Source organism: Myxine glutinosa, chromosome 5 (assembly GCF_964187855.1).
Source record: "Myxine glutinosa chromosome 5, kmMyxGlut1.1, whole genome shotgun sequence".
Lineage (NCBI taxonomy): Eukaryota > Metazoa > Chordata > Myxini > Myxiniformes > Myxinidae > Myxine > Myxine glutinosa.
In genome coordinates this window covers 153,030,146-153,052,576 of record NC_136265.1, presented here as the reverse complement: position 1 = coordinate 153,052,576, position 22,431 = coordinate 153,030,146, and positions in this window count along the sequence as shown.

Below are 22,431 nucleotides of genomic sequence, written 5' to 3'. Positions count from 1 at the left end.
TACCGTTTTATTCATACTGTATATATCATTTTACTCATACTGTATATATCGTTTTACTCATACTGTAGATATCATTTTATTCATACTGTATATATCGTTTTATTCATACTGTGTTTATCGTTTTACTCATACTGTATATAGCGTTTTACTCATACTGTATATATCGTTTTATTCATACTGTATATATCGTTTTATTCATACTGTATATATCGTTTTATTCATACTGTATATATCGTTTTACTCATACTGTATATATCGTTTTATTCATACTGTATATATCATTTTATTCATACTGTATATAGCATTTTACCCATACTGTATATATCGTTTTATTCATACTGTATATATCGTTTTACTCATACTGTATATATCGTTTTATTCATACGGTATATATCGTTTTATTCATACTGTATATATCGTTTTACTCATACTGTATATATCGTTTTACTCATACTGTATATATCGTTTTATTCATACAGTATATATCGTTTTATTCATACTGTATATATCGTTTTACTCATACTGTATATATCGTTTTACTCATACTGTATATATCGTTTTACTCATACTATATATATCGTTTTATTCATACTGTATATATCGTTTTATTCATACTGTATATATCGTTTTATTCATACTGTATATATCGTTTTATTCATACTGTATATATCGTTTTATTCATACTGTATATATCGTTTTATTCATACTGTATATATCGTTTTACTCATACTGTATATATCGTTTTATTCATACTGTATATATAGTTTACCTCATACTGTATATATCGTTTTACTCATACTGTATATATCGTTTTATTCATACTGCATATATCGTTGTATTCATACTGTATACATAGTTTTACTCATACTGTATATATCGTTGTATTCATACTGTATATATCGTTTTATTCATACTGTATATATCGTTTTATTCAAACTGTATATATCGTTTTATTCATACTGTATATATCATTTTATTCATACTGTACATATCGTTCTACCCATACTGTATATATCGTTTTATTCATACTGTATATATCGTTTTACTCATACTGTATATACCGTTTTACTCATACTGTATATACCGTTTTACTCATACTGTGTATATCGTTTTACTCATACTGTATATATCGTTTTACTCATACTGTATATATCGTTTTATTCATACTGTATATATCATTTTACTCATACTGTAAATATCGTTTTACTCATACTGTATATATCGTTTTATTCATACTGTATATATCGTTTTACTCATACTGTATATATCGTTTTACTCATACTGTATATATCGTTTTATTCATACTGTATATATCATTGTATTCATACTGTACATATCGTTTTACTCATACTGTATATATCGTTTTACTCATACTGTATATATCGTTTTATTCATACTGTATATATCGTTTTATTCATACTGTATATATCGTTTTACTCATACTGTATATATCCTTTTTGCTCAAACTGTATATATCGTTTTATTCATACTGTATATAACATTTTATTCATACTGTATATATCGTTTTATTCATACTGTATATATCGTTTTACTCATACTGTATATATCCTTTTTGCTCAAACTGTATATATCGTTTTATTCATACTGTATATATCGTTTTACTCATACTGTATATATCGTTTTACTCATACTGTATATATCGTTTTACTCATACTGTATATATCGTTTTATTCATACTGTATATACCGTTTTACTCATACTGTATATATCATTTTATTCATACTGTATATATCGTTTTATTCATACTGTATATATCGTTTTACTCATACTGTATATATCGTTTTACTCATCCTGTATATATCGTTTTACTCATACTGTATATATCGTTTTACTCATACTGTATATATCGTTTTATTCATACTGTATATATCGTTTTATTCATACTGTATATATCGTTTTACTCATACTGCATACATCGTTTTACTCATACTGTATATATCGGTTTATTCATACTGTATATATCATTTTATTCATACTGTATATAGCGTTTTACTCAGACTGTATATATCGTTTTATTCATACTGTATATATCGTTTTGTTCATACTGTATATATCGTTTTACTCATACTGTATATATCGTTTTACTCATACTGTATATATTGTTTTATTCATACTGAATATATCATTTTATTCATACTGTATATATCGTTTTATTCATACTGTATATATCGTTTTACTCATACTGTATATATCGTTTTATTCATACTGTATATATCGTTTTACTCATACTGTATATATCGTTTTATTCAAACTGTATATATCGTTTTATTCATACTGTATGTATCGTTTTATTCATACTGTAGATATCGTTTTATTCATACTGTATATATCGTTTTATTCATACTGTATATATCATTTTATTCATACTGTATATATCGTTTTACTCATACTGTATATATCGTTTTACTCATACTGTATATATCGTTTTATTCATACTGGATATATCGTTTTACTCATACTGTATATATCATTTTATTCATACTGTATATATCATGTTATTCATACTGTATATATCGTTTTACTCATACTGTATATACCGTTTTATTCATACTGTATATATCGTTGTACTCATACTGTATATATCGTTTTATTCATACTGTATATATCATTTTATTCATACTGTATATAGCGTTTTACTCATACTGTATATATCGTTTTATTCATACTGTATATATCGTTTTACTCATACTGTATATATCGTTTTATTCAAACTGTATATATCGTTTTATTCATACTGTATGTATCGTTTTATTCATACTGTAGATATCTTTATTCATACTGTATATATCGTTTTATTCATACTGTATATATCATTTTATTCATACTGTATATATCGTTTTACACATACTGTATATATCGTTTTACTCATACTGTATACATCGTTTTATTCATACTGTATATATCGTTTTACTCATACTGTATATATCGTTTTATTCATACTGTATATATCATTTTATTCATACTGTATATATCGTTGTACTCATACTGCATACATCGTTTTATTCATACTGTATATATCGTTTTACTCATACTGTATATATCGTTGTATTCATACTGTATATATTGTTGTACTCATACTGTATATATCGTTTTATTCATACTGTATATATCATTTTATTCATACTGTATATAGCGTTTTACTCATACTGTATATATCGTTTTACTCATACTGTATATATCGTTTTATTCATACTGTATATATCGTTTTACTCATACTGTATATATCGTTTTATTCATACTGTATATATCGTTTTGCTCATACTGTACATATCGTTTTATTCATACTGTATATATCGTTTTTCTCAGACTGTATATATCGTTTTATTCATACTGTATATATCGTTTTACTCATACTGTATATATCGTTGTACTCATACTGTATATATCGTTTTATTCATACTGTATATATCGTTTTATTCATACTGTATATATCGTTGTACTCATACTGTATATATCGTTTTATTCATACTGTATATATCATTTTATTCATACTGTATATAGCGTTTTACTCATACTGTATATATCGTTTTATTCATACTGTATATATCGTTTTACTCATACTGTATATATCGTTTTATTCAAACTGTATATATCGTTTTATTCATACTGTATGTATCGTTTTATTCATACTGTAGATATCGTTTTATTCATACTGTATATATCGTTTTATTACCTTCGCAAAAGCGGAAGGTTATGTTTTGATCGCTGTGTATTTATTTGTATGTCTGTGTGTGTGTGTGTATGTTATTCGCATAACTCAAAAAGTATTCAACCGAATTGCATGAAATTTGGTGGGATGATTGGTTATTATACGGGACACATTTGATTAGATTTTGGGAGCAATCGGGTCAAAGGTCAAGGTCAAGGTCACGAAAAGGTCAAAATCGTATTTTGTTGTTCTGTTCCCTACACTCCCATGCCAAGTACAGAACAGTAGCTGCGGCGAAGGTATGCGCTCTACCGAGTGCCCGTTCTAGTTCATACTGTATATATCATTTTATTCATACTGTATATATCGTTTTACTCATACTGTATATATCGTTTTACTCATACTGTATATATCGTTTTATTACCTTCGCAAAAGCGGAAGGTTATGTTTTGATCGCTGTGTATTTATTTGTATGTCTGTGTGTGTGTGTGTGTGTATGTTATTCGCATAACTCAAAAAGTATTCAACCGAATTGCATGAAATTTGGTGGGATGATTGGTTATTATACGGGACACATTTGATTAGATTTTGGGAGCAATCGGGTCAAAGGTCAAGGTCAAGGTCACGAAAAGGTCAAAATCGTATTTTTGTTGTTCTGTTCCCTACACTCCCATGCCAAGTACAGAACAGTAGCTGCGGCGAAGGTATGCGCTCTACCGAGTGCCCGTTCTAGTTGATTACCTTCGCAAAAGCGGAAGGTTATGTTTTGATCGCTGTGTATTTATTTGTATGTCTGTGTGTGTGTGTGTGTGTGTGTGTATGTTATTCGCATAACTCAAAAAGTATTCCACCGAATTGCATGAAATTTGGTGGGATGATTGGATATTATACGGGACACATTTGATTAGATTTTGGGAGCAATCGGGTCAAAGGTCAAGGTCAAGGTCACGAAAAGGTCAAAATCGTATTTTTGTTGTTCTGTTCCCTACACTCCCATGCCAAGTACAGAACAGTAGCTGCGGCGAAGGTATGCGCTCTACCGAGTGCCCGTTCTAGTTCATACTGTATATATCGTTTTACTCATACTGTATATATCGTTTTATTCATACTGTATATATCATTTTATTCATACTGTATATATCGTTGTACTCATACTGCATACATCGTTTTATTCATACTGTATATATCGTTTTACTCATACTGTATATATCGTTGTATTCATACTGTATATATCGTTGTACTCATACTGTATATATCGTTTTATTCATACTGTATATATCATTTTATTCATACTGTATATAGCGTTTTACTCATACTGTATATATCGTTTTATTCATACTGTATATATCGTTTTACTCATACTGTATATATCGTTTTATTCATACTGTATGTTGTGGAAAACCAATCAGGTCCACACAACTTTAGTCCAACGGGTGGTTTAATTCCATTTAGATCATAACATCATCCTGTAAAGCAGGAAATACAATAAGTATACGATGTGACATCACATGGGACCATTCATAACATTCAATGCAAGCAAGCTGGATATTCTATGCTGGCGTACCGTTAGCGAGTCTACCAGATGTAACGTGTCACAGGAGAAATCTCGGAGCACCGTCCGCATCAGCGGGTCTTATAGTCACGCCCCTAGCGGTGTCAACGAGCAGCGAGCATCACCCCGGGTTCAGTACGAATACGATTTCACTACATTCTCCCCCCCCCCCCATCAGAATTATACGGCAGTGCGGCTAAAAGCGAGTGAGCGTCAGCACGAACAGGGTGCGGAACATCAGTCGACCCAACCGTATCGGGCCGGGCAGCGAATTTCTCTGCCAGCACGCGTCCGAAATTCCCCGGGTACGGCATTACGTATCCCTGTGTCCCCGGCGTCGGAGGCGCCATCAGGGTCGGGTGACGAAGGGGGTAACTCCAAGTTGTCGGGCCCAGGTAGACTCGGCGAGGGGAGGGTCGGTAGACTTTCGGCGATGGGAGCGTCGGGAGAGGCCATAGTCTCATAGATGGGTTCGATCGGTTCGTCCGATTCCCTACTCAGGTCAGCGACCCCGCAAGGGGCAAGGTGACGGACGGAGACAGTAGTCTCACGGCCATCAGTCGTCATCACACGAGCATGCTCAGGATTAGCCTGGAGAATCTGCACTTTGTCCACTAGGGGGTCGTACTTGCTCGCGCGAACCGCCCGTTTAAGGTAGGCCGGCCCGGGCCCAGCGAGCCAACTGGGCAAAGACCGTAAACACCCCGAGCTCCTGGGGTGGTGGAAAAGTCGCTCGTGGGGAGTTTGGTTGGTTGCCGTACTCAGGAGAGCCCTGATCGAGTTCAACGCCGCAGGTAGCGACCAAGCCCATTTATCGAGGCCCCGGCCGAGGGTCCGGAGGTTGAGCATGACGGCCCTCCAGATAATCCCGTTGAAGCGTTCGATCTGCCCATTAGCCTGGGGTCTGTACGGCGTGGTGTAACTAGAAGCAATGTTATTTTGGAGCAGATAGCCGCGCACCTCCTGAGACAAGAAGACCGCACCCCGGTCGGTATGGACATAGGCCGGGTAACCGAACATTGAGAACAAGTTCTGTAAGCATCGCATCACCGTGGCAGCAGTCATGTCCGCGCACGTATAAGCAAAGGGGAATCGCGAGTACTCATCGACGATAGTGAGCAGATAGCGAGAGCCGTTCGACACCGGCAATGGGCCCTTGAAATCCATCGCCAAGCGTTCCCACGGTCGCGTAGCCTTAACCAGAGTCCCCATGGGAGGGTTATAGAAACGCGGTTTGATTTCCGCGCAGATAGCGCAGTCGCGACAGATACGGCGGATATTGTCAATCGAGTATGGGAGATTGCCACACCGCACAAAATGAGCGAAACGCATTATGCCGGGATGGCCCGCAGTGGCATGCAGCACCCGTAGGCCCTCCAAAGAGGTGATACCCGCGCATGTAGCCAGTCGTGATAAGGCATCGGCGGCCCTGTTATCCTTCCCCGGGCGATATTTGATGGTGTAACAGAAGTCGGCAAGTTCGATATGCCAGCGAGTGATTTTCTCATTCTTAATGCGCTGGGCGTGTAAGGTGTCGTACATGAACGCAACGCTTTGCTGGTCCGTGATGATTTGGAAGCTCCACCCGAGTAAGTACGGGCGCCATCGCCGAATAGACTCGACGATCGCATACGCTTCCTTTTCAACGGACGAGTGTCTCCGCTCAGCGGTGGTAAGAGTCCGTGAAAAGAAAGCCACGGGACGCCCCCCTTGGGAGAGGGTCGCCGCGATGGCCTGATCCGAGGCGTCACTTTCGAGGACGAAAGAGCCGCTCTCGTCGATTGTCGCCACGGCGGCTCGGGCGATGTCGGCCTTAAGGCCTTCAAAGGCCGCCAATGCGGCCGGACTCAGTGGGAAGGTGTCGCAGGCCACGAGGGGGCGAAGTTTCGCGGAGAAACTTTGCACCCATTTGGAGTAATGGGCGAACAGCCCAAGGTCGCGCTTCAGGGACGCCCGATCACAGGGAGGGGCCATGTCGAGCAAAGGTCGCAGACGCTCCTTATCCGGAGCGACAGAGCCATGGGTCACGGTGTACCCCAGAAGATCTATCGTGCGTAGGGAGTATTGGCACTTATCCTCGTTCATAGTTAAGTGATACCTCTGCGCGACCTCAAGGAAGCGCTTCAGATTAGCATCATGGTGCCCTTGGTCATACCCACAAACCGTAAGATTATCGAGGTAGACGAAAACATCGGTTAAGTGCTCCCGCGCAACAAGGTCATCCATGGCCCTCTGGAAACAAGCGACCCCGTTCGTTACCCCAAAAGGCAATCGCGTAAATTGGTACAACCGCTGCCCCGACTCAAATGCGGTATAGATACGATCCGCCCTAGAGATAGGGATCTGGTGGTATGCACTACGGAGATCGAGAGTGCTATAGACCGAATACTGGGACACCTGTTGCACCAGCGCGTCCATTCTCGGAAGGGGGTAGGCATCCAGCTGTGTAAAGTGGTTAATCGTTTGGGAATAGTCGATTACCATGCGTCTGCGATGGGCCTCGCTGCGCACCACCAAGACCTGGGTGCGCCACGGCGACCTATAGGTTCTATGATGCCGTCTTTCAAGAGCTGAGCCGTTTCGTCCGCAATGAATTGCATGTCTGCGCGAGAGTAGCGCCGTGATTTCACCGCGACAGGGGTGCAGTCGGAGGTTAGATTGGGGAACAGCGAAAGCGGCTGGACGTCCATTTGCGCTAGGGCGCACACCGCAAGCGCGTCGTCCGCCCCCACAACAAGCGTGTCAGGCCCACCAAACTCCATTACCAGACGTCCATGCAGCTTAAGAAAATCGTGTCCTAACAGAATATCAGCACATAATGCGGGTAAAACCATAAGGTGTACATCAGGGAAAACCCGTCCCTTTAGCACGAGTTTCAATCGGCATTCCCCCTTCGTGCTGAGTCGAAGCCCCTGGGAAGCCATGAAGATCCGTCTCGTAGACCTCCAGATCCGCCATCCATGCCTGAGCACAAGTCGCTGGTCGATAAAACTATCCGTAGACCCTGTATCCACCAAGGCCCGAACACAATGGCCTTCGACCATGAGGGGAATAAGGGCTTGAGCCAGGCCAGACGAGGCTGCTGGGAGTGGGACTGAGCCCCCCGAATGGGTCGGACAAGCCTCGCGGGTGGATCCTATGCCAGCAGCAGTTTTGCGGTCGTGGCTGGAGTCTGCGTTGACCATGGGGAATCCATTAACGCCATCAGAGGGCTTTCCCAAGCATTCCGGTGTTTCGCGATTCAAAATCTGACAATTCTGACAGAAAAAGGCCTCCGTAGTATTCGAAATCGCCTTTTGACACTTTTGGCAGAAAAAGGCCTCCGTAGTATTCGAAATCGCCTTTTCCGGGGTGAGGGCCACCGTTAGCTCGTGGACGACACGAGGAGAACGTTCCGCTGGGGCTTGGCGAGGCTTCAAAGCCCCTTGCGTGGCCCGGAGTTTGGTCAAGGACACGTACTTCGTGCCCGATTGAGGATGAGACTGTGGTGGCTGTCCGGTGACGCCCGCCAAGGACGTCTGAGCGCCCAGGGGCCCGCAGAGAGGGGCCCTCCCTTTCGAAGTCGGGTAAGGCGCCGGGTTTCGGGCTCGGCTCGCAGGCTCCGCAATGAGCCCATTCAAGGTCGCCGCGCCCGCGCGACCGCGACCGCGCGATTCAATGAGCCGCGAGCCGCGTGCCGTTTTCCTGCACACTTTCGCGTAATGTCCTTTTTGCGAGCACAAATGGCATATAGCGTCTCGGGCCGGACACACGGGCCGGGCATGGCGTGGCCCCCCACAGAAAAAGCATGCGGCCCCGCGTAAGGCCTTGGGTCTGGTCGTAACGGCAGCCGTCAGGACTGGGTCTTCCTCCGGAGCATCCCGGAGTTCCGCGAGCAGGTCCGCGTCCTCGGCGGTAGCACTCTCCGGCCGGGCGTGTAGTGTAGTGCCCGCCAAGAGGCGCGTGCGATCATAGGTGTTCGATTGCATCCGCGCTTCGGTGTATACTTTCCCTTGCTCGAGTGCTGTAGCGAAGGTCAGGTCGGTCTTCTCTAAGAGCTTGAGCCTTAGTTCCTGGGAGGAGACCCCTGCAATGAAGGCATCTAAAAGAAGATCATCCTGAGACTGCGCGGGAGTCCGTGGCTCCCTGGTGCTGTCCAGCAAGAGCTGCCGGAGCTCCTGGGCGGAGTGGTCCATCGCCTCGTTGGGTTGCTGACGTCGCGTTTGCAGCAAATATCGTGCATACACCGGGCTTTTTTCCTTTATGTACAGCCGTTTGAGCTCCGCGATCGAGAGGTCATACGTCGCGCATTGAGCGATGGAGTTGTACACCCGGTAGTCGATTTTTGAATGAAGAGTTGCTAGCTTCGCGGCAGCCGTCGGCGCGGTCTCAGGCTCGTCGAAATGATTCTCCAATGTTCTGAGCCAGTGCTTCAGTTGCAAGCCACCATCCGGGGCTTGCGGGTCGGCGCAGAATACGGCAACCGCCAGCGTCTTGTTGCCAGCCATGTCGGTAGATATAAATGGAATTAAGTGTTGTGGAAAACCAATCAGGTCCACACAACTTTAGTCCAACGGGTGGTTTAATTCCATTTAGATCATAACATCATCCTGTAAAGCAGGAAATACAATAAGTATATGATGTGACATCACATGGGACCATTCATAACATTCAATGCAAGCAAGCTGGATATTCTATGCTGGCGTACCGTTAGCGAGTCTACCAGATGTAACGTGTCACAGGAGAAATCTCGGAACACCGTCCGCAGCAGCGGGTCTTATAGTCACGCCCCTAGCGGTGTCAACGAGCAGCGAGCATCACCCCGGGTTCAGTACGAATACGATTTCACTACACTGTATATATCGTTTTATTCATACTGTATATATCGTTTTACTCATACTGTATATATAGTTTTACTCAGACTGTATATATCGTTTTATTCATACTGTATATATCGTTTTATTCATACTGTATATATCGTTTTACTCATACTGTATATATCGTTTTACTCATACTGTATATATCGTTTTATTCATACTGTATATATCGTTTTATTCAAATTGTATATATCGTTTTATTCATACTGTATATAGCGTTTTACTCATACTGTATATATCGTTTTATTCATACTGTATATATCGTTTTACTCATACTGTATATATCGTTTTATTCATACTGTATATATCGTTTAACTCATACTGTATATATCGTTTTACTCATACTGCATATATCGTTTTATTCATACTGTATACATCGTTTTACTCATACTGTATACATCGTTTTATTCATACTGTATATATCGTTTTACTCATACTGTATATATCGTTTTACTCACACTGTATATATCGTTTTATTCATACTGTATACATCGTTTTACTCATACTGTATATATCGTTTTACTCATACTGTATATATCGTTTTACTCATACTGTATATATCGTTTTATTCATACTGTATATATCGTTTTACTCATACTGTATATATCGTTTTACTCATACTGTATATATCGTTTTATTCATACTGCATACATCGTTTTACTCATACTGTATATATCATTTTATTCATACTGTATATATCGTTTTACTCATTCTGTATATATCGTTTTACTCATACTGTATATATCGTTTTATTCATACTGCATACATCGTTTTACTCATACTGTATATATCGTTTTACTCATACTGCATACATCGTTTTACTCATACTGTATACATCGTATTACTCATACTGTATATATCGTTTTACTCATACTGTATATATCGTTTTACTCATACTGTAGATATCGTTTTACTCATACTGTACATATCGTTTTATTCATACTGTATATATCGTTGTACTCATACTGTATATATCGTTTTATTCATACTGTATATATCGTTTTACTCATACTGTATATATCGTATTACTCATACTGTATATATCGTTTTACTCAGACTGTATATATCGTTTTATTCATACTGTATATATCGTTTTACTCATACTGTATACATCGTATTACTCATACTGTATATATCGTTTTACTCATACTGTATATATCGTTTTATTCATACTGTATACATCGTTTTACTCATACTGTATATATCGTTTTACTCATACTGTATATATCGTTTTACTCATACTGTATATATCGTTTTATTCATACTGTATATATCGTTTTACTCATTCTGTATATATCGTTTTACTCATACTGTATATATCGTTTTATTCATACTGCATACATCGTTTTACTCATACTGTATATATTGTTTTACTCATACTGTATATATCGTTTTACTCATACTGCATACATCGTTTTACTCATACTGTATACATCGTATTACTCATACTGTATATATCGTTTTACTCATACTGTATATATCGTTTTATTCATACTGTATATATCGTTTTATTCATACTGTATATATCGTTTTACTCATACTGCATACATCGTTTTACTCATACTGTATATATCGTATTACTCATACTGTATATATCGGTTTACTCATACTGTATACATCGTATTATTCATACTGTATATATCGTTTTACTCATACTGTATACATCGTATTACTCATACTGTATATATCGTTTTACTCATACTGTATATATCGTTTTATTCATACTGTATATATCGTTTTATTCGTACTGTATATATCGTTTTACTCATACTGCATACATCGTTTTACTCATACTGTATATATCGTATTACTCATACTGTATATATCGTTTTATGCATACTGTATATATCGTATTATTCATACTGTATATATCGTTTTATTCATACTGTATATATCGTTTTACTCATACTGTATATATCGTATTATTCATACTGTATATATCGTTTTATTCATACTGCATATATCGTTTTATTCATACTGTAAATATCGTATTATTCATACTGTATATATCGTTTTATTCATACTGCATATATCGTTTTATTCATACTGTATATATCGTTTTATTCATACTGTATATATCGTTGCATTCATACTGTATATATCGTTTTACTCATACTGTATATATCGTATTACGCATACTGTATATATCGTTTTATTCATACTGTATATATCGTTTTATTCATACTGTATATATCGTTTTATTCATACTGTATATATCGTTTTATTCATACTGTATATATCGTTTTACTCATACTGTATATATCGTATTACTCATACTGTATATATCGTTTTACTCATACTGTATATATCGAATTACTCATACTGTATATATCGTTTTACTCATACTGTATATATCGTTTTATTCATACTGCATATATCGTTTTATTCATACTGTATATATCGTTTTACTCATACTGTATATATCGTATTACTCATACTGTATATATCGTATTACTCATACTGTATATATCGTTTTACTCATACTGTATATATCGTTTTATTCATACTGTATATATCGTATTATTCATACTGTATATATCGTTTTCTTCATACTGTATATATCGTTTTATTCATACTGTACATATCGTATTATTCATACTGTATATATCGTTTTATTCATACTGTATGTATCGTATTATTCATACTGTATATATCGTTTTATTCATACTGTATACATCGTTTTATTCATACTGTATATATCGTATTCTTCATACTGTATATAGCGTTTTATTCATACTGTACATATCGTATTATTCATACTGTATATATCGTTTTACTCATACTGTATATATCGTTTTTCTCATACTGTATACATCGTTTTACTCATACTGTATATATCGTTTTACTCATACTGTATATATCGTTTTACTCATACTGTATATATCGTTTTACTCAGACTGTATATATCGTTTTATTCATACTGTATATACCGTTGTAGGCATACTGTACATATCGTTTTATTCATACTGTATATATCGTTTTATTCATACTGTATATATCGTTTTATTCATACTGTATATATCGTTTTACTCATACTGTATATATCGTTTTACTCATACTGTACATATCGTTTTACTCATACTGTATATATCGTTTTACTCAAACTGTATATATCGTTTTACTCATACTGTATATATCGTTTTACTCATACTGTATATATCGTTTTATTCATACTGTATATATCATTTTATTCATACTGTATATATCGTTTGACTCATACTGCAAACATCGTTTTATTCATACTGTATATATCATATTACTCATACTGTATATATCGTATTACTCATACTGTATATATCGTTTTACTCATACTGTATATATCGTTTTATTCATACTGTATATATCGTATTATTCATACTGTATATATCGTTTTACTCATACTGTATATATCGTTTTATTCATACTGTACATATCATTTTATTCATACTGTATATATCGTTTTATTCATACTGTATATATCGTATTATTCATACTGTATATATCGTTTTACTCATACTGTATATATCGTTTTATTCATACTGTATATATCATTTTATTCATACTGTATATATCGTTGTACTCATACTGTATATATCGTTTTATGCATACTGTATATATCGTTTTACTCATACTGTATATATCGTTGTACTCATACTGTATATATCGTTTTATGCATACTGTATATATCGTTTTACTCATACTGCATATATCGTTTTATTCATACTGTATATATCGTTTTATCCATACTGTATATATCGTTTTATTCATACTGTATATATCATTTTATTCATACTGTATATATCGTTTTACTCATACTGTATATATCGTTTTCTTCATACTGTATATATCATTGTACTCATACTGTATATATCGTTTTACGCATACTGTATATATCGTTTTACTCACACTGTATATACCGTTTTACTAATACTGTATATATCGTTTTACTCATACTGTATACATCGTTTTATTCATATTGTATATATCGTTTTATTCATACTGTATATATCGTTGTACTCATACTGTATATAGCGTTTTATTCATACTGTATATATCGTTTTACTCATACTGTATATATCGTTTTATTCATACTGTATATATCGTTTTATTCATACTGTATATATCGTTTTACTCATACTGTACATATCGTTTTATTCATACTGTATATATCGTTTTACTCATACTGTATATATCGTTTTATTCATACTGTATATATCGTTTTACTCATAATGTATATATCGTTTTGCTCATACTGTATATATCGTTTTATTCATACTGTATATATCGTTTTACTCATACTGTATATATCGTTGAACTCATACTGTATATATCGTTTTACTCATACTGTATATAGTGTTTTACTCATACTGTATATATCGTTTTATTCATACTGTATATATCGTTTTACTCATACTGTATATATCGTTTTACTCAGACTGTATATATCGTTTTACTCATACTGTATATATCGTTTTACTCATACTGTATATATCGTTTTATTCATACTGTATATATCGTTTTACTCATTCTGTATATATCGTTTTACTCATACTGTATATATCGTTTTATTCATACTGAATGTAATGAAATCGTCATCCAAATTACGACACTGATGTTATTCGCCTCATGGCCGCTACGCGACCCTTTCTCGGTTCCTATATATATATATCAGCGCGGACAGGCGATGTAGATCCATCACCACGATGTAACCCTAGCGATGTACCTCTAGAGCTTCTCTGGGCTTCCCATAGAAAGGTAACGTGTCCGCAATATGTATCAAAGCTTTTATAGTCATACAGCCTGTCCGCACCTGTATTCACCTGTATGTATTATTAATACCATGTTTATTGGTTTCTCTCTAGATGATGTTGAGAACGAATTACGATTAAACCTACTTTGGGTTGCTGTTGTATCTTGATTTTCACAACACTTAATCGTAATTCCTCTCCTGACATCGCTCCTGCACTGCTCGCCTCGGAGAAGAATGCCCAGCGGAGGACCCGTCGAGCTAGCTCCAGCAACGGAGCTCCGACTACTCTCGCTGCCGGCCTGCCTCGAAAGACGGGACGTCGCAAGCCTTTTCGCGGGACCGCGTCGTCAAAAAGCGACCTGCTCTCATGAGACCCGAACGCCAGAGCAGGCGTGACGGACTCCGGCTCGATGCCTGGAGCACGATGCTACTGGGCAACGTCCTGCGGCTGAAACCCCGTCGGAACGACGGACCCGCTTGGAGCCGCCGGCCTACCCGTCCGATCGCAGCTCGGAAGCGCTAACGGCTCCGTCCGAGGGATTCATCCTAGATATGCGTGCCTCGGCCCGAGTTGAGATTCCCACGCGAGTGATCACGTCTCCCATGTCGGCCATGCCTCCACACGGCCGGCACACTCCGACCACTCGCTACTCGGTGGAACCATCACCTCCGCGCGAATCGCGCACCGCTCGTCGGACTCACGCCGTCACGACCGGCTCACTCCGACCACTCGCTACTCGGTGGCCCATCTCCTCCGCACGAATCGCGCACTGCTCGTCGGAATCACGCCGTCACGACCGGCTCACTCCGACCACTCGCTACTCAGTGGCCCATCTCCTCCGCGCGAAGCGCGCACTGCTCGTCGGAATCACGCCGTCACGACCGGCTCACTCCGACCACTCGATACTCGGTGGAACCACCTCCTCCACGCGAATCGTCGTGCACTGCACCCATCGCGTGCCAATACTCTGGGAGGCCCGCGATCCCATCCTGCTTCCGAGCACCTCCTCGCCGCGAATCCGAACGTTGCTACGCGTGGATCAAAAGAAGCCACACGTGGCGACGTGTGGCACGTTCCAAAACCCATCGCGGCCCTCTCTGCGGCCCAACGCCGGCGATTCCTATCGCCGATCGACGGAACCCCTCTTACGCGCGAGTCACGCGCCGCACCGTCGCTGGATGGAATCACTACAATGCACGACGCGCCAGTTGCGCGCGCCGCATCTTCGCTGGATGAACCCCTTTGCATGCGGTTCCTCTCGCGGGCCCTACTCTGTGAGGCCGGCGATTCTGATCGCGGCCGTCGCAGTCCCACCTGCATGTGGCTACTTCCCGAGGCCGACGAACTCCGCTGCCCAGAATCGCCTCAATGGAGGCTCGCTTGGCACCATGCGAGGACTCGTCGCAGCACGGATGAATTTCTACGGACCGCTGCCCGGAATCGCCTCAATGGAGGCTCGCTTGGCACCATGCGAGGACTCGTCGCAGCACGGATGAATTTCTAAGGACGTCGAGCGGGACCTTCATAGCCTTTCACGGCACTCGGGTTCTGCTTATGATGGTTGTTCGTATACCTGGCTACCATGTGTAGTTCTTCGTTCGTTCTTCTTCGTTCATCTTCGTCCTTTGTTTTACTTGATTTCGTGTTCCCGCTCTCAAACGGCGTTCTCGTTAAACACCTGCGACCATTGTAAACATGCTGTGCATGGAATGTATGTTGACCGAATGCTATCGTTCCTTTTTACACACCCCGCGTTTCACCCAATTAATTTAATTTGATAAGCTGTTGGATTGAGTTAATGTGGTGTTAATGTGATGTTAATGTTAATGTGAGTTAATGTGATGTAGAGCAGGCTTGACGGACCGAAAGGCCCCTCTTCATCCTTCATGCTCAATGCACCTCAAATGAGATGCTACTTCAGGGCGTTATATGTATTCGCTCCTTAGTCGTGCAGTCTATCGCTGCCAAGCGTGCTCGCCCCTCGACTCGGCGGGCTCACCCGCACCGGATCAACAGGCCGAGCTCAACTTTCGGTTTCCCTCGTACGCGGTGCGCCCTAGATGTTACTTTCACCGTCGGCCGGGTTCGTATGCCGATCTCGAGCTCGCTCGAATGCTGCTGCACGCGAGACGTTAGATTTCGGTGTGCTACTGTACTCCGTCTGGGGGATACCGCTCAGCTAGAACTCGCCGTTAAACCCGCCCGACCTAATTGATGACGTCATCGACTATATCACGCGTTCGCTTTACAGCGTCATTGACGCGTTCGCTTCACGGCGTCATTAACGTAATGGCGTGCTTCCCGCGACCTAATTGATGACGTCATCGACTATATCACGCGTTCGCTTTACAGCGTCATTGACGCGTTCGCTTCACGGCGTCATTAACGTAATGGCGTGCTTCCCGCGATCTCATCGGGGATTCGTTTACCTTTCAATGTACCTTGATAACTACGTACCAATTGACCTTTACGTAACGACGTGACCTCAGGGTCGAGCGCCAGCACCGTTTAGGGAGTACACTGTGACACCGTACTGCCTGCTAGCCCTTGACTCTGGGCTCGTTGTTATCGGACAGAGCTCTTGGCTCGTACATTTCGAGATGTCTGATTCCATTTCCCTCTGCCCCAGTCTGACTGTGACTCAGCCTGACCCAGACTGTGAAGGTCGTCTGTCTTCGGTATGCAGAGCGCTGCAGCCACCTCCTTAACAGATGTTTAGTCTACCACGATATTCTTGCGGTTTGTGGATAGTATGTCCAAGGGATATGACCATGTTGCTAATCTGCCGCGCTTCCTTGAGGTCGCGCTGGTCTCACTTTACTCTGTAGCTAATCTGTCGCGCTTCCTTGAGGTCGCGCTGGCCTCACTTAACTATGCACGAGGATACGTGCACATACTCCCTACGCACGATGGATAGTTTTCTGGGGTACACCGTGACCCATGGCCCCTGCGACCTTTTCTCGACATGGCCCCTCCCTGTGATCGGGCCACCTCGACTCTTGTGGGGACCCGGGAGGTTCTTGTTGCTCGCCCGGGTGGCGACTCCCTCCTCGCCCCTTGTTGTTTAGTTATGCGATGAGCCAATTGATTATGAAAATATTTTGTGATAATCTTTTATTGATTTTAAATATACAATTAATCAATCAATTAGTGTACACCTCTCCCTCCCAATGCAGCCTCAATGAGCTGCACTGCGGTATTGCGTCCGTGGATGGACGATCCAACCGCGGTCCGGCTGGATCCGTGCCATGCCACGTTGGCGTTAACTGGATGGATCGGTCGGACATCCGGGATGGCCAATCCATCCGGGCCATCTCTGTGCCATTGCGTCCGTGGATGGTCGATCCATCCGCGGTCCGGCTGGATCCGTGCCATGCAACGATGGCGTCAACTGGATGGATCGGTCGGACATCCGGGATGGCCAATCTATCCGGGCCATCTGGCGTGACAATCATGGCAATCAATCATAACGATCCGGGACGACGCTGGGACAAACATGGTTTGTCCAGCCGGAACTCTCTCGGTCTGCCGATCTTCTCCGATCCTCCGCGCGCGGTGCAGATGGACAAGCTTGCCATATGCATCCCGGCGGTCCTGCGCGCTTCGCTGGAGAGGCGCGTTTCGACCGTTTGTGCGTCGTCGTAATCGGCCATGCCGGTCGTCCAGGCAGCCTTCAGAGGCCGCTCGTGTCTCGTGCGATCGCTGCCAACGGTAGATTCGCGTGCCGCTACATGCGCTTGTACTGCGTATGTACCCTTGGGAGCCAGGGCGGGTACAGACCTACTGTAATGGTCTTCTTACTTACTGTTATGGTTTACTGAATTACACGTCTGCCACACCGACACATCTGCCTGTAATGGTATTCTTACTTACTGTTATGGTTTACTGAATTACACATCTGCCACACCGACATCTGCCTGTAATGCGTTGCTTTGCGTCGTATGGACAGTCGCTCTTCGTCATGGCACACCTTATGTAATGAGTTGCGAATCTCAAAGGTACACCTTATCCATCTAGCTACTGTGCCGTTTCTCACTGTTCAACGAGGTACACTTATCTACTCAGACTACCCCACAGGAAGACTACTACTACCCACGAGCTCAACGTCTTCTCCCTGGGATGACCACTGCTTGCTCGGTCCGATATCTTCTTGACTGGGACTTCCTCCTCGATATATCTATAGCTGGAGATTGATTGCTAACCAGGCTAACAGGCTGAAATGCAGTAACCCTGCCATCGGGATTGATGGCCCCTTGGACGTTCGACCGGCAGTGACATCTTTCCAATGTATTTCGTTCTTTGCATTCCTATGTATTCCTCTGTATGTGTCTGCTGTTCTTCACCGCCGAGTTTGGATCTAAGCGCGGGGAGAATGTAATGAAATCGTCATCCAAATTACGACACTGATGTTATTCGCCTCATGGCCGCTACGCGACCCTTTCTCGGTTCCTATATATATATATCAGCGCGGACAGGCGATGTAGATCCATCACCACGATGTAACCCTAGCGATGTACCTCTAGAGCTTCTCTGGGCTTCCCATAGAAAGGTAACGTGTCCGCAATATGTATCAAAGCTTTTATAGTCATACAGCCTGTCCGCACCTGTATTCACCTGTATGTATTATTAATACCATGTTTATTGGTTTCTCTCTAGATGATGTTGAGAACGAATTACGATTAAACCTACTTTGGGTTGCTGTTGTATCTTGATTTTCACAACACTGCATACATCGTTTTACTCATACTGTATATATTGTTTTACTCATACTGTATGTATCGTTTTACTCATACTGCATACATCGTTTTACTCATACTGTATACATCGTATTACTCATACTGTATATATCGTTTTACTCATACTGTATATATCGTTTTATTCATACTGTATATATCGTTTTATTTATACTGTATACATCGTTTTACTCATACTGCATACATCGTTTTACTCATACTGTATATATCGTATTACTCATACTGTATATATCGTTTTACTCATACTGTATATATCGTATTATTCATACTGTATATATCGTTTTACTCATACTGTATACATCGTATTACTCATACTGTATATATCGTTTTACTCATACTGTATATATCGTTTTATTCATACTGTATATATCGTTTTATTCATACTGTATATATCGTATTACTCATACTGTATATATCGTTTTACTCATACTGTATATATCGTATTATTCATACTGTATATATCGTTTTATTCATACTGTATATATCGTTTTACTCATACTGTATATATCGTATTATTCATACTGTATATATCGTTTTATTCATACTGCATATATCGTTTTATTCATACTGTAAATATCGTATTATTCATACTGTATATATCGTTTTATTCATACTGTATATATCGTTTTATTCATACTGTATATATCGTTTTATTCATACTGTATATATCGTTTTATTCATACTGTATATATCGTTTTACTCATACTGTATATATCGTATTACTCATACTGTATATATCGTTTTATTCATACTGTATATATCGTTTTATTCATACTGTATATATCGTTTTATTCATACTGTATATATCGTTTTATTCATACTGTATATATCGTTTTACTCATACTGTATATATCGTATTACTCATACTGTATATATCGTTTTACTCATACTGTATATATCGTATTACTCATACTGTATATATCGTTTTACTCATACTGTATATATCGTTTTATTCATACTGCATATATCGTTTTATTCATACTGTATATATCGTTTTACTCATACTGTATATATCGTATTACTCATACTGTATATATCGTATTACTCATACTGTATATATCGTTTTACTCATACTGTATATATCGTTTTATTCATACTGTATATATCGTTTTCTTCATACTGTATATATCGTTTTATTCATACTGTACATATCGTATTATTCATACTGTATATATCGTTTTATTCATACTGTATATATCGTTTTATTCATACTGTATATATCGTATTATTCATACTGTATATATCGTTTTATTCATACTGTACATATCGTATTATTCATACTGCATATATCGTTTTACTCATACTGTATATATCGTTTTTCTCATACTGTATACATCGTTTTACTCATACTGTATATATCGTTTTACTCATACTGTATATATCGTTCTACTCATACTGTATATATCGTTTTATTCATACTGTATATACCGTTGTAGGCATACTGTATATATCGTTTTATTCATACTGTATATATCGTTTTATTCATACTGTATATATCGTTTTATTCATACTGTATATATCGTTTTACTCATACTGTATATATCGTTTTACTCATACTGTATATATCGTTTTACTCATACTGTATATATCGTTTTACTCAAACTGTATATATCGTTTTACTCATACTGTATATATCGTTTTACTCATACTGTATATATCGTTTTATTCATACTGTATATATCATTTTATTCATACTGTATATATCGTTTGACTCATACCGCATACATCGTTTTATTCATACTGTATATATCGTTTTATTCATACTGTATATATCATTTTATTCATACTGTATATATCGGTTTACTCATACTGTATATATCGTTTTACTCATACTGTATATATCGTTTTATTCAGACTGTATATATCGTTTTACTCATACTGTATATATCGTTTTACTCATACTGAAAATATCGTTTTACTCATACTGTATACATCGTTTTATTCAGACTGTATATATCGTTTTATTCAGACTGTATATATCGTTTTACTCATACTGTATATATCGTTTTACTCATACTGAAAATATCGTTTTACTCATACTGTATACATCGTTTTATTCAGACTGTATATATCGTTTTATTCATACTGTATATATCGTTTTATTCAGACTGTATATATCGTTTTATTCATACTGTATATATCGTTTTATTCAGACTGTATATATCGTTTTACTCATACTGTATATATCGTTTTATTCATACTGTATATATCGTTTTATTCATACTGTATATAACGTTTTATTCATACTGTATATATCGTTTTATTCAGACTGTATATATCGTTTTATTCATACTGTATATATCGTTTTATTCATACTGTATATATCGTTTTATTCATACTGTATATATCGTTTTATTCATACTGTATATATAGTTTTATTCATACTGTATATATCGTTTTATTCATACTGTATATATCGTTGTATGCATACTGTATATATCGTTTTATTCATACTGTATATATCGTTTTACTCATACTGTATATATCGTTTTATTCATACTGTATATATCGTTTTATTCATACTGTATATATCGTTTTACTCATACTGTATATATCGTATTACTCATACTGTATATATCGTTTTATTCATACTGTATATATCGTTTTATTCATACTGTATATATCGTTTTATTCATACTGTATATATCGTTTTATTCATACTGTATATATCGTTTTACTCATACTGTATATATCGTATTACTCATACTGTATATATCGTTTTACTCATACTGTATATATCGTATTACTCATACTGTATATATCGTTTTACTCATACTGTATATATCGTTTTATTCATACTGCATATATCGTTTTATTCATACTGTATATATCGTTTTACTCATACTGTATATATCGTATTACTCATACT